Raw genomic sequence first — 879 nt, forward strand, 5'->3', positions numbered from 1 at the left:
TTTCAATTATCGTTTAAGTAGAGCAAGACGGTGTATTGAAAACGCGTTTGGAATTTTGAGTGCAAAATGGCTTTGCCTTAGAAACGTATTATTTTGTCATCCGCATCGGGAACGATCGATTGTTTCAGCATGCTGCCTGCTACATAACTTCCTCATCAATAAATGTGGACAAACTTATAACCCCCCTATCTTCTCTGGATTCGAGGGCGTCGATGGATTCTGGGAATCAGGAGAATGGGAAACTATACAATAACAAGAAGGCCTTTTAAATGATTTAGGTACCTACCAACATTTCTTTGAATTTTTCAATATTTACGTTTATTTATAAAAACAATAATTGCTATTTATTTTATGTAAACAAATAAAAGTAGTTTGATGTTTCCAAATTTCGTGTTTATTTATTTCATAACTAATCAGAAGATAAGTGAGTAAAAAAAGATATTTATTTTAATTTTTTTATTTAAGTTCATTAACTTTCTGTAACAGCATACTGTAAAATTCCATACACACCAACTGGCCGTGGAAGCTTATTCAACAACCAGTCAAAACTAGCAAGGACTTGTGCATATGGTGAGTTGTTCTTTGCTGCTACCAAATCTTTTTGCTTCTTTAAAATGTTGTTGAACCGATTCCATGCCTCGTCATTTTGGCTTCCGCTAAGCGTCTGACTATTTGTAATGGCTGTTGGATTCTGCAAAATACACAAACAAAAAATAAAACATGCACATTATATACATCTATTTACATGCACATTATATCTTCTTCTTCTTCTTAATTGGCATAGACACCGCTTACGCGATTATAGCCGAGTTAACAACAGCGCGCCAGTCGTTTCTTCTTTTCGCTACGTGGCGCCAATTGGATATTCCAAGCGTAGCC

The 879-nt window shown here is 35.3% G+C and overlaps 1 pseudogene; it reads right to left on the reverse strand.

The window, feature by feature from the left end:
• Positions 1–456: 456 nt before the first annotated feature.
• The window catches only part of LOC108978870, a 7,355-nt pseudogene continuing 6,932 nt past the window's right edge, over positions 457–879 (reverse strand).

This window comes from Bactrocera latifrons, unplaced genomic scaffold, assembly GCF_001853355.1.
Source record: "Bactrocera latifrons isolate USDA-ARS-PBARC rearing strain unplaced genomic scaffold, ASM185335v1 scaffold_1288, whole genome shotgun sequence".
NCBI lineage: Eukaryota > Metazoa > Arthropoda > Insecta > Diptera > Tephritidae > Bactrocera > Bactrocera latifrons.